The sequence below is a fragment of the Moschus berezovskii genome, chromosome 10 (genome assembly GCF_049115385.1).
Source record: "Moschus berezovskii isolate FMDL1 chromosome 10, NW_MosBer_1.0, whole genome shotgun sequence".
NCBI classification, from domain to species: domain Eukaryota; kingdom Metazoa; phylum Chordata; class Mammalia; order Artiodactyla; family Moschidae; genus Moschus; species Moschus berezovskii.
In genome coordinates, this window is record NC_142469.1 from 110,787,950 (window position 1) to 110,800,973 (window position 13,024).

At 55.8% G+C, this 13,024-nt stretch overlaps 1 long non-coding RNA gene across 1 annotated transcript; it reads left to right on the top strand.

The window, feature by feature from the left end:
• The first annotated feature begins 605 nt into the window (after window positions 1-605).
• On the top strand, window positions 606-6,619 carry LOC148776384 (uncharacterized). Its single transcript, XR_016038506.1, has 3 exons — window positions 606-702; window positions 2,473-2,591; window positions 3,225-6,619. It is a non-coding gene; the product is annotated as an uncharacterized LOC148776384 (long non-coding RNA).
• The last annotated feature ends 6,405 nt before the right edge of the window (window positions 6,620-13,024 follow it).

The window sequence follows — 13,024 nt, forward strand, 5'->3', positions numbered from 1 at the left end:
CAAAATGACACAACAGAGGTTGATCGCACGGCTTGTCGTTCTGTGGACCAAGCAGTGAATATCTACAGTTTACTGTGGTTCTCCACGCATGAACGCCTAGGTTCACCAGGAGCCCCCTGTGACAGAGCGAGGCTCATGTTGGGTATGTTTTATGACACTTTATAGCTGGGTGGTGGCAAGGGCTAGTAAACACTGACCAGCAAAGCACGGGCTAAACCTCGGGTGATTGTTCTGTGTCCGTGTAAACATCCCAGAACTGGTGTAATACAAGGCCACTGTCAGCTGCCTGATGTGGATAGATTTCTGAGGCTCGTTCTCAGCTGCCTGATGGGAATAAAAGTAGCAGTGACCCCCTCTCCACCAAGGCAGCCAGGGGCAGCCAGAGCAGGGCCTCCTCAGCCAGACCCCTGCCCTCCTCTGAGGCTCCACTTTCGGGAACTTGCTTGTTCTGTGATGTGGCAACAGCCTCCGAGCATGCAGCCTGGACGTCCAGTAAATATTTACAGAGCGGCTGAGAAGCGCTCGCCTGGGTGCAGCTGGACTGCTGGAGGTGGGTGGGGGCCGCCAGCCGCGAGGACACCCTCCCGACAGGCGGGGCTGGGCCCCCGGGCTCTGCATGCAGAGTGCTGGGCATCCTGCTTGTTCTCTGCAAAGCAAACTTGTCAGTGGAACAGAAGGCAGCCCCTCTGCACTTCCTCCAAGGTGAGATGCCCAAAACCCTGGGTCTCCCCCAGCTCCCTGCTAACTGGGTCACCCCCCACCACGGGCCCAGCTGGCTGACACCAGGTCTGAAGGTCTGCATCCTCGTCCAGAGGGGCGGGTGCCACCTCTGCACCGTGCCCAATGGTGCCCCGGGCGCTTCACCCAGAGTTGGAGGAATGAGACCCCAGTCCCCTCATGGGAGGCGGCGGCCCCTCGTGTCCCTCCGTGATGCTCTGCATGTGGAAGTGTGATTTTGGGGTGCATGGCACTGACGTGTGTGCATAGCACACAAAGTGCTTGGCCAAGTGTAGTGAGTGCTGGTCGTCACGGCGGGCGCTGGTGACCCATGTCCCTGGGAGTCCGGCAGGAGGGCCGCCAGGCCCCCCAGGGCTGAGAACAGAGACAGGCCCCTGTGAGCTGGGCATCCTCAGAGGGGCACACCCAGCATCTGTGACCCGAAGGGGACAAAAGAGGGCGTCTGGGGCTCGTTCACACCCTGGGCTGTGGCTCAGGGCATCCGGTGCCTGCGGGAGACCTGACACTCAGGGAGGGAGGCAGAACAAGCTGGTGCTGACGCAGCAGCTTCTGAGGGCAGGAGGCGGCAGTTGGGGCCAGATTCTTAGGGCCTTTGGGGTCAGGGGTCCCAGAGGAGTGAGTGCCATCCCCCAGGGGCTGTCTGTCCCCTCCCCAGTGGACACAGATAAGGGCCCAGTGTCCCCTGGCCTGCAGGCGGGCAACAGGGAGGAAGCATCTTGCCCAGTTGGTGGCTGAGGATGTTGGGACCAGAAGCAGGAGGGACTGCAAGGCAAGCAAGGACCCAGAAACGAGTCCTCCTCACCAGGCCCGGGCCCACGAGCGCCCGCGTCAGGCCTGGAGGGAGGACCCGGCAGGACAAGCCAGGCGGGGACCAGGCAGTGTCCAGGCCCGCCCTCGAGTGCTGGGCCCTGGCCCCTGCTCCAGGTTCAGAGCAAGAGCCTGGGAAAGACAAGAGAGGGGGCGCGGCTCGCCCGCCAACACCTGGCCTCTTCGGGGCGCGCCGCCCTGCTAGCCGCGGCACTGGTCAGGCCCTCCCGCTGACCCCCCAGCAGCCTCTCCCTGCTGGCGGCGCTCGCCCTGAGGGCAGGGGTCGGGCAGCAGGTGGCTTCAGCGACGTTGCCAGGGTCCCACCCTCTTCTGTCCTGAGTCCTCTGGTTTCACTGGAAACTGGAGTTCCGACACCCAGTCTGACCCCCCAAGGCTCACCCTGGCCCACAGTGAGGCAACCTGCCTTCTCCCAGGCATGTCCTAGAGGTGAGCAGGTGGTGGCGGAGGAGGGCGGGAGCCCAGCCTCCCAGCAAGGAGGGGCTGAGGGGCAGACTGTGACCAGCACCGCTGGGAGAAGCGGGACGAGTCCCTGAGGCGTGCAGGGGCAACACGAGCCAAACGCGAACCAGGGTGACCCCAGCCACACCACACTGCCTTCATAACGAGTTTGCCTATGGCTTTGCTCCCCTCTCCCCGATGTGCTTTAGCAAATCCTGCGTAAGAACCTGAAATTTTGGGTAAAAGCATTCACAGTATAACCAGTCATCAAGTGACAAAACCTTGTCAACCATCTTAACCAACACCTACGCTCAGGTTTGAAGCCCTTGTGAACACCAATGCCTGAACAGCGGGGCTGGTTTCACTCGCAGAGACCAGCCCTCTCTCCCTCCCAGAGCACGTCTGGGCTTTAATGAATCTTGCTTTGAGCTTAAACCTGAAGTGTGACCTGCAATTCCTTGCTTACAGTCACAAGGACCGAGATTGGTGGTCTGGATTTGTCTGTAGACCTCTTCGTCTGATACTCTCTGACGTGATGCACCCTGGCCTGGGAGCGCAGCGTGGTTCCGGGGCTTGGATGTTGTCAGGTGAGTCTGTGCAGCCTGCAGCCCCGTCGGGCTCTCGGCTGCTGCGCGACGGCTGTCCTGCCTTCATCTCCTGTGTCTCTCACGCCCGTGCCCCCCGTTAATGCGAGCAGGAAAGGGGTGCCAGCCTTCCGAGACGCACGTGATGCCCTCAGAACGCCACATTCACTGTCCTCCCACCCCGGCTCTCCTCTCTGACCTTCCTTCCTCCGCGGTTGCTGACAACACCAGTGGACAAATGAGCCGTCTGACTTCGCTAAAGGCACACACCTCCCTTGCGAAGCCAGGCTCTCCCGCAGGATTCCTTGAATTAGGTTATTAAAAATCTGTCCGACATCGTATGCTGGGACCTCCAGCTTCTTCCATCAGTGGCTTGACCTAGTTCAGTTATAGGATTTGGGCAAACACTTCATTCATTTCCTTTGTGGGACTCTCTCTATCTCTGAATATCTGAAGGGGTTCCTTCTGTTGCTAAATCAAGTTGGTGACCATTTAAGACACTTTCTTCTGAGACCCATGAGGGCTCCTGACAGATCCATGTTCCCTGCTGGCACGGCGCAGCTGACAGGAAATAACCCTTTCAGGTCCCTACCTGGGGCCCCTCACCGTTTCCTTCTCACCACTGTTCCTCCACAGCCTCCATCAAAGGTCAGCTTGCAGGGGACCATCAGGAGGTGGCCTCTGCCACCCTGCTCTCCCCTTGGGAACCACGGCCAAAACGAGGTACTGGGAACAGGGGGACAACTAGACGTCGCAAGGTCGGGGCCAGAGAGTCACAAGTCCCCCCAGGAGAGAGGCCGGGTGTACTGCTGACGCAAGCATCAGCTCTCCAGGTGGATCCAGGAAGGAAGGGCCGGATGTACTGTTGACACAATCACTGGCTCTCCAGGTGAAGCTTGGAAGGAAAGGATGGCCTTGCTCAGGCGCTGACGGTCAGTGATATCAGAGGCTGGACCGCCCTGTTCCCAGAGTTGTGAATTCTTTCTTCTCAGTTGGTACCCACAGCTCTGGCCTCCTGCACCTGTCACCCCTAGGTTGCATCCTCAAGGACTGGTCAGGCTTTGATCTTGAGACCTTAAAGCAAAGGGAGTGATCTTTTTCTGTAACTCCACCTGGCCCTTACGTGAGTTGGGATGACCAGGAGGAATGCCCCTCAGTGGTAGCATCAACTACAACACCTTCCTTCAGTCGGGCTGTCCTGTAAGAGGCAGGGGATGGAGTAAATCCCCTACATGCGGGCCTTTTTTGGCCCTTGGGGACAGACAGAACCCTGTAAGTTCTGTAAGACAGACCCTGTAGCGTCGGCTCTGGTGGGACCTACCTCACCTGCTTGCTGGGGGAGCTGACTGAGATGGAGAAAGGGGAGCAGCCCCCTAAAGAACCCCTTCTTCCACCAGATTATCCTCTTTCCAACACCTCTGGCTGCTTCTCTGCCTCGTCACTCAGGAGATCCAGACCTTGGACAGAGTCCTTGAGATCATGCCCCCTAGTGCAGGCCCCAGCGGAATGCAGACCCAACTTATTCAAGGCCTTCGACCTTGCTGCAGTGAGGAGAAGGTCGCTCAGTCGTGTCTGACTCTTTGTGACCCCATGGACTGTATCCCTCTGCAGCCCGCCAGGCTCCTCTGTCTGTGGGATTCTCCAGGCAAGATTCCTGGAGTGGGTTGCCATTCCCTTCTCCACGGGATCTTCCCAATCCAGGAATCAAACCAGGGTATCTTGCATTGAGGGGGATTCTTTACCTTCTGTGCCACTAGGGAAGACTTTGACCTTGCTAGAGCTGAAGCAAATCAAACACACCAACCTCGGCTTGGACTCTTTTGAGGGAATGGTTATTTTAAAGGGTAAGTTCCTCACCCAATCTGCTCCAGACACCCAGAGAAAGCTCCAACAACTCACACGATGTCTAACACCTTCTTGGAGGAGCTCTTGGCAGCAGCCACCACCACCATTTATAACAGAGCAAGAGGAAGAGGAGGCCAAGGCTCAGGGAAGGAGAAACAGAAAGGAACATGGGTAGGCCTGACTATTAGCAGCCCTACAAGGACAGAGCCCATCTGGGGAGGCCCAGGCCCCACTACTGTGGCCAAGCCCTGTGTCTGGTTCTCAAGAAGCTTGGCCACTGGGCGAAGGAGTATGCCAATAAAGAAAAACTCCCTCAGACACTTTGCCCAAAATTTAGGGGAAAAGGGCCACTGGGGAGCTACCTGCCCCCGGGTCAAAGGACACAGAGGCCAGGGACAACTCCTCTGATGGCCCTGGACTGATGGGGCCCTCTGTTCCAGGTCCCCCTCCCCTTTTAAATCAGCATCACGGGGCTGGAGCCAAGGGCTAACCTGTCAGGTGACCTATCTTTCCTCTCTGACTCCTGGGCCGCCTACCCTGTCCTGACCTTCTCTTCACCCTTCTACCCCGACTCCTGCCAAGTTACTGATGTCTCCAGTCATTTCTTTAAATTTATCTACTGTTAAAGTATGAATTATAAAGTTCATTTAGACATGACCATTAATCAGAATCATGTGAGTTCCTCATTTAGCAAGTAATATATATTTTCTTTGCATTCAATTAATAGTATAAAAAAAAAACCCCATGCTACATCAATACATTTAAGATAAATTATTGGGCTGTATTGAGGGACTGGATGTATATTAAAATATGGAATTGCTTTCATGTATTATGCCCTCAAACTATGATTCAAAGTTTAGACCTTTCTTCCCTGTGGTTATGTCTTGTTCCCAAATGACACAGGCCCGGGGACACCCGGCAGCTCTTCTTTGTGGATAACACGCTGCTGGCATGAGGGCCTGTGCTGACCCCGCATGGAGGGCAGAGTCAGGGACGAGGGGCCTGCATTCTTCTTCTGTCCTCCTGGATTGGGAGGGAGCCCCTCCGACTCTCACAGTGCCCGACGCACTTGCTGTCCAGGGATTTTGGTAAATGGAAGCCCCTCACGATCACCCTGAAGTTCATTTCCAGAATTGCTATGATTTTTAAATGTCTGTCAGCTGTTCTTATGCTTCCTAAATAACCACTATCAATTTAAGTCAAATAATACATGAGTGGGACTTCCCTAGTGGTCCAGTGGCTAAGAATCCAACCTGCCAATGCTGAACACAGGTTTAGTTCCTGGCCCAGGAAGACTCTACTTGCTGTAAGCACGCGGGCTTAGCTGCATCTCCTGAGGCCTGCGAGGCCTGCAGCCCGCTCTCGGCAACGGGAGAAGCCTCTGTGAAGAGAGGCCGGCGCACCTCCACTAGGGAGGAACCTCCGCCACTAGAGGAAGCCCCCACACGGCGCGGAGACCCAGTGCAGCCCCAAACATCTAAACAAGTTTCAAACCCATATATGCTTGTCATGGAAACTCTAAAACTGCGTGAAGGGGACGGTGACCCTGTGTAGCGAGATGGTCCCGGATGAAGAACTCTAAAGAGACCCACCCTCACACTCACGTCTGCACTTGGGAGGCTCTCAAACTGGCCTCTTCAGAAAGGAAACCATATTTCTAAGTGATTCTTCCTTGACTTTTACTTGGAGAGTGAAACTGTCGCCTCTACGTCCTTCAGCACCTTGAACCCCTGAGCAGACTCTCCAGTCCGGCTCCGGCTCTCCTCAGGGTTCACACTCGTCCGACTTTGAGCGCGGTTGGAGTCCAGCCCCAGTGTGGAAGCGTGGGTGCCATGAGAGCGCGGGGGCCCTGCCCGCCCGGCTTGCCACCCTCGGCCTTCCCGGCGGAATTCCACGCCTCCCGTGTCCTTGGTCTGTCCTCTCAGCCCCTCCTTTGCGCTGGCCTTGACAGGATCGATCATCGCCTTCAGCTCCCGGGGCCAGACCCTTGACCTTCCCCTCCTGTCGAGGGGGCCTTCCTGGAGGACGTGTCCTGGGCTGAGCCGCTCTCCTCCACTCCCAACCTGTCCAGACCCCGGTGGAGGTGTCATTCTGTCCTTGCAGACCCTCCAAAGCTTTCCAATCTCCTAACTTTTCAGTGAATGAGACATATGGAAAGTCTTATTTATCTCAGCCAAATATTTCAATTAAAATGTTCCATTCCAAAAACATGACCCAGAGTTTGGCACCTTCGTGGAGGCACGGAACAGCTGGCTCTCCTCAAGAACCACCAAGAAGCTGCTTCCTGCCACTTTGTCACTGTGAGGAGGTGACAAATGAGCCCAGGCTGTCCCTGCATGAACTAAGCAAGGCTCCTTGGGGAGGAACGGCCCACAGGGCACTCCTCACACTGGCCCCCGAGGGGGGCACCCAACAGCCGCAAGTGCCCAGCCTCCCCGAGCTGGTGCTGCTGGGAGCTGCCTGGGTCAGGCACACTCCCGGCCTAGGACGGGGAGGCGAGGGCCTGCTGTTGGCCTGGAAGCCTCTGCGGAAGGGAGAGGAGCTCAGTGTCCAGGGAGAAAGGAATCAGCAGTGAATCCCTCGTGGTGCTGTCCTGGGACGGGCAGGGGCTGCAGCCTCAGGCTGAGACGACGCCCAGTGCTCCTGCTGTGCGCACAGGGAGGGCTGGGGCGGTGGGCAGTGGTCACCTGTGGTGTGCAGGAGGCTCAGTGCCGGGCTGGACCCATGGAAGGGGGCAGTGGAGATGGAACGGAAGTTCCCGGGGAGAGCAAGCGTCACGGAAGCGGGACAAGCACCTTCCCCAGCGCGGCAGGGTAAGGTGTCAGGGGCCTGTGAGTCAGGGGTCCAGGGGCACTCAGAGAGGACAGGCAGTGAGGGATGCTGCTCCCGGGCGATGGCTGATGGGTGTGAGGACCCTGGAAGGCTCCCCCCACCCAGCACCCCCCAACCCCATGCAGTGGGGGTGGGAGCGTCACTCATCTCCAGCTTCGTGGACACCCGGTCGTCACAGCCCAGAAACGTGCATGCAAATCACCACCTTTACAAGTCACATTTTAATTCTTCAGTGAATTTTCTCGACGCGTAATGGCAAATTTCATAAGACAGGATCTGCTGCCTTGAATCACCTTGAGAAATTTGTGGAAATAGGGCTGCTCTGTGGGCTCTGAGGAGAGGCTTGGGGAAGACTCGGAACCTACCTGGAAAGTTCCCCCATCTTCCCTGGTTGGACAGACAACCAAGAGGTGGACCAGACGGAAACACTTGCACTTAACGTTTGTAAATTCGGTCTTGAAGCATCAGGTTAACCTTTGACAGGTGCCATGAGTTACTTCCTGTCGCCTCCCAAGACAGGGTGGGTGGGGCATGCCCATTTCCTTCTGTTTCCAACTGACGGGCAAAGGATTTTGAATGACGTCAGACACTTTGTTTTTCTAACTTTTTCTGTTGCACTAACTTCAGGGTCACAGAGCATTTCCTGGGTGTGAGCCGCTTCCCCAACCAGAGGCAGCCCTAGAATCAGGAGACAGGGCCCTGGAGCCTCACTGTCCACTAAAGCCCCCAGCACCCCCCCATCCCCCACCATGCCTGACCCGACACCTCACTGCCTGCTGAAACCCCCACCCTCACCACGCCTGCCCCTGGACTGTCCTTTCCTCCCACTGCCTGGCCCTTCTGAAGAGCGGGAGAATGTGTTCTGTGCAGCCCCTCAGCTGGGTCTGTCTGCCGTCTTCTTGCAGTTGGCCTTCTTTGCCTCCTCCTCGTGCATACACCACGGCGCTCACACCTATATGGGGCTCATCTCCGTGAGGCTGACCTGGTCTCTCCTGAAGGCGTTCCTTCCAGGCTTCTCCACACGAGGTTGCAGGGCAAGTTCCCTGAGCATACCTGATCGGCTAACTGCCTGGGGCTCACCCACACTCAGAGTTCAAAAGCTGGAGTTAAGCACCTCCACAGGTGAGAAGACAGCCCACACTCCTCCACCTCTGTAAGCAGAGGTTTCATCAGAAAACTACAAGTTACTGAGCTCAGAAGGGGTGGTGGCCAGACACCCTGAGGCCTTGGGTCGTGGTCACGTGGGTCAGAGTGACCGCCTCTGGTCGGGAGTGCCCCCTGGATTTTTATTAAACATGGCACCAATAAGTAAAGAGGTTAAAATACTGGCCAAAGCTGCCTTCCAACAAGGCTGCCTTCCAGCCCTGCCCTGGGCCCTTTTCTTCCCAGAAGCAGCCTGTTCCAGATGTGACAGGAAAGCTCAGATTTCCAGTGTGGAGCAGGACACCCGGCCAAACTGCACTGGGAACTCGCTTCGAGTGGGCGGGCACGTGGCCCGTGGAAGCCGCCCAGGAACCACGCGAGCAGCGGGTCCGGCCCTCCGCTCTGTCCCTGCTCAGTTTCACAGCCTATGCTTGTGCTGGGCTATTTCCTTTTTTTTTCCAGACAAAATTGAGGCTGGAAAAACTTCAATAACTCACTCAACTCCACATATGTTTTAATAAGCGGAACTGGGGTTTCAGCCAGGATGGACTGGTTATCCCGAGAAGCACCAGGGTGGTGGGCACGCGTCGAGTGCACTGACCTGGGCTGATCCCACATCCGCCAGCTCTGGGAGTTCAGGCCCATTGCACCGCTTTGCCCATCAGGCTACATTATTCTGACATATAATCAGCCAAGAAATCGGGGGGAAATAGTGCCTTTTCTATAGTCTGTGGATTTTAGACTTCACTTGGTGCACCTGAAAATCTCACCTGAAATCCATAAGAGGTTAGGTTCAGTTCAGTCTGATTCACTGTGGGTGAGGCCGCATCTTGCTGTGGGGGATGACGACGCGCCGGCTCCCTCTGATGACCTTCAGAGGCTCACGGTGTCACAGACAGCGCGCTCGTGTCCCCAGATCTGTGCTGCAAAGGTGGGACCCTGTGCAGTGGTGGGTGACAAGGTCACGAGAGGGCCCCGATGGCACAGACCCCGCACGGCTCCCTCATGCTGACTGCCACGTGAGGACAGCCTTACCAGACACAGAATGCACCTTGACCACAGACATCCTGCCTCCAGAGCCCTGAGAATCAATGTCTGCTGCGGCATGGCCCCACTCGGTGTGGGGTGCGCTGTCGCTGTGAGGGGCCCCCACGTGGTGTGGGGTGAGATGTGACCGTGGGGCGGGGTGAGCTGAGAAGGAGTGAGGTGAGGGTGGGGGGTGTCTGGGGGTGAAGTGAGGTGACATGAGCGGTGGTGATGCTGAGGTGAGCTGAGGTGAGGTCGTGGTGAAGGGAGGTGAGTGAGCTAGGGGTGAATGTGAGGTGAGACGAGGTGAGCTGGGATGAGGTGAGGTGAGGGAAGCTTGGGGTGAAGGGAGGTGAGGTGCGGTGGGGTGAGGTTAGCGAGGGTGAGGAGAAGTTGATGTGTGGTTGCTGGTGCTTGGCTCAGAGAGTTGGAGTTGAGGTGAGGGTAGTAGACCTTGGAACAAATGCACAACAGGGCCTCTTCAACAGGGCATATCATGGTGTCCTGCCACGGCTGGAGCCGGGAGACTGGCAGAGGTACCGGGGATGCTCTGGAAGTTCAAGCTCAGCCATGACAGTCCAGCCTCGATTCTTAGGGCAAAAGTGCAGGTTGAACAAGCACTTTAGGGACTAGATAATGTCTAGCTGTCCCTTTTCCTTGCAAGTCACCTGGGTGGCTCCTACTGGGAATGGAACTCTGGGCCCTGAAGGGCCTTAGAGTCCAAAATACAAGGAAAGACATGAGGATAACTGCTCAGCCAGGCAGAAATCAGTGCAAAATCACATGTACTTATCAACAAGTGGAAGTGTAGAAAAATGGATTGGGAGCCCAAATACCAGGGACCGAAGAAAAACCATCACAGCTTTCTGAGGGGCAAGTGTGGCATGCCTTAGAGGACACGGTCAGGGCCCTGCCTTGGTGCCAGGTTCCCACAGGAAAAGGGGTGGTCACTTCAGGGAAGCTGGGGACCCGAGGCCTGGCAGTGGGGTGGGCCAGTGAGCAGGACACGCCTGGGCCAGGTCCACTCACGGAATTTCTCTGGCTGCGGTCTGGGTGGCGGCTGGAAGGGAGGAGAATTCCAAGCGGGAAGCCTATTACAGTCCCACAGAGGACCCACAAACGATACGCAACCCCTGGACATTTCTAATTTGAGCTCTTGCAGAAGTTACTATTACAAATACATGATTCACTGGTTCTGTCGTGAGATTATAACCGTGTGTTTATTCTTCATTGCTCTCCAGTCATCTTGTAAGATCAGAGAACATGAATGCTTTATGTGTCCTTTCCCATCACAATTTTCTGATACGAAAGAAATGGCCCATAATGGAAAGGAAAGGCAGGAGGGAGGGAAAGAAACAGGTCATGAACAAAGGGAAAACCAGTGTTCTGAGCTTGCTGAAAACTACTGAAGTGACTCACTGGGAGAGATTTGAGACTGAAGATGCTGACAAATATCCGGCACGTCATGGATTAACAGTGGAGGAAGTGGAAGCTCTGCAGACCAGCCCCAATGAAATCCTGGAATTTTGAGAAAGGATTTCCTGGAAGGAGGGCTGGATACTGGCATGGGGGTCATCTGGATATAGTTTACATTCCTCACATTAACCAGTGTGGACTTCTTACTATTACAAAAACACCACACGTCCACTGCAGGAAAACAGAAAAGATACAGATCAATACTGATGAGAATTAAAAACAATCCCATAACCTTACCACCCAAAAAGGACCATTGCAAGTACCTTTCTAGACCTTTTCTGCACGTCTATCTACATCTCTCGTCTGTAGATACGACTTGACAAGCATACAGTCTTTAACGAGCATGCGGTCTTTAAAACATAAACTGACACGTGTAGCATCAAGAGCTGTCCATCCCTCATGACGCGGTGACGGCAGCACCGAGCGTGTCAGGCAGTGTCCTTGTTGAGTGGTCACAGCCGCCACAGGGGCTGTCGCGCCCCCACTGTGCTTTGAGAGGCTGTGGCACCGAGGTCACGTGGCCTGGCCAGGGTCACACAGAATCACGTGGTGGGGCTGGCACTTGAGCCCAGGCGGTGAGCAGCTCAGGCCACGTCCAGCGTTTAGCGATGCTGTATCCATTCATTCTCTTGTCAGGTCAATGTGCGGTAATGTATTGAAATATTTAGTTTTCTTGTTTCAGTTTTTCCCTGTTACAAAGCACAGTGCAAAGAACATCTTATAGCCAAATGTTTGTCTACAAACTAAATGATTTCTCCCCAAATCTAGCAGCCAATCCACTGGACAAAAGGTCTGTCTACCCTTGAGTGTCTGGCTTCAGTACCGACCTGAGGGGAGCCTCAGCCTGCCAGAGGGAACAGTCCGTCCCACCTCCGACAGCAGCTGAGACCCCCCATCCTCTGTCAACACAGGGTTACTGTTCTTAGGGGAGAAAGGGGCCCGTTCGGTTGATGAAAACTTGTTCCTTCTCAAACTTCCCAGCCATCTTGTAGATTGGCCCTCGAAGGCAGATCTGATCCGAAGTGTTTCTCAAAGTATCTGCTAGATGCGATGACTGTGTCCTGGGGTTTGCTGACTGAATGTTCTGAAAACTGATGGTCTGAGTTCAGTGGACCACGTAGCCGGCGAACACCAGGGACAGAGTTGGGAAGTTTCTCTTTCCTGGGCGGCATTGCTGGGTAAGACCTGAACTCTGCCAGTCTGCCCCGGGGCCCACCAGCGTCCTCAGAGGGGAGAGTGGCCTGGTGCTTGCTGGGTTTTAGATGAACTGGACAGCAAGCCCCTAGGGTACCGACAGCTGCCCCTTCTGGGCCCAGCGTCCCCATTGCTTATTTTGCCCTGAAAGCAGAATGCTCGAGGGAAGGAGAGAAGTCTCTTCAAACGGCTCCCACTGGGCTGCCTGTCAGACAGCAGGATGTGAGGTGCAGATGCCCTTGGGTTCACAAGCTGTCTCTGAAACCACCCTCATGTGAAAGAGCTTCTCCACTTATCCCTCCTGCAGTGACATGAATTCTGACCTGGGGAGTCTGTGTCCTGCTGGCAAACAAACTAAAACTGTGTGGACTTTGGGTGGAACCAGCCTTTAGATGCAGCAGCCAAGTGTCCAACCTCCCCAGCAATTCTGTAAACTGCCCATGTGGGGAGGCAGTGTGACTTCCCCAGGACCCGTCCTTGGGCACAACTAGAGGACTTTAGGATGCTTATCCCTGGTCAGTGCAGGTCCACCATACCTGAGCTCAGAACCTCCCAGGAGCTGTGCCCGAGGACTCAGGTAGCCTCTGCCCTGTGTCCTGGCCTCAAGGCCACCAGCCAGAAGGTCTGACAACGCGCCCTGGAGTCTGGCCTCCTCGGATCCCAGGATTCCTGTCCCAGACTTGTGCAGACTTGTCCCAGCCAAGAAAAGTGCTGAGAAATGCACGGATGCCCAGTGGTGTAGGGGCCTCAGAACCTAACCAGGAATAGCCTGACACCTCCAGGGCCTGGGAGGACGACAGAGCATCCAGCTGGCCCCATGGGTACGGGGAGCTGGCAGCAAAGAGCGCGCTCAGGTGATGCCCCGTCCCCCTCCCATGACCATACCTGGAGAGGGGTGCCAGGCATGGAGCTCCTACTTC